We start from the raw sequence: 216 nt of genomic DNA on the forward strand, positions 1-216 counted from the left end.
CATACCTAACACACACTTTTTGAATGTGGTAGAGATAGCGATTATCTCCTTTTACAGTTCGCCAAATTGTTTGTGGTGACACTCCCAATACAGCCGACGCATTCCAAACGCTGGTCTCAGGATGATTGTCAAAATGTTGTAAAATACGATTCCCTGCCTGCAAATCTCTTCGTAACGCTGCTTGAAATCGGTTGTTTTCTTGTCGAATTGAAAATG

This window comes from Mycetomoellerius zeteki, unplaced genomic scaffold, assembly GCF_001594055.1.
Source record: "Mycetomoellerius zeteki isolate Tzet28-1 unplaced genomic scaffold, Tzet1.0 scaffold1149, whole genome shotgun sequence".
NCBI lineage: Eukaryota > Metazoa > Arthropoda > Insecta > Hymenoptera > Formicidae > Mycetomoellerius > Mycetomoellerius zeteki.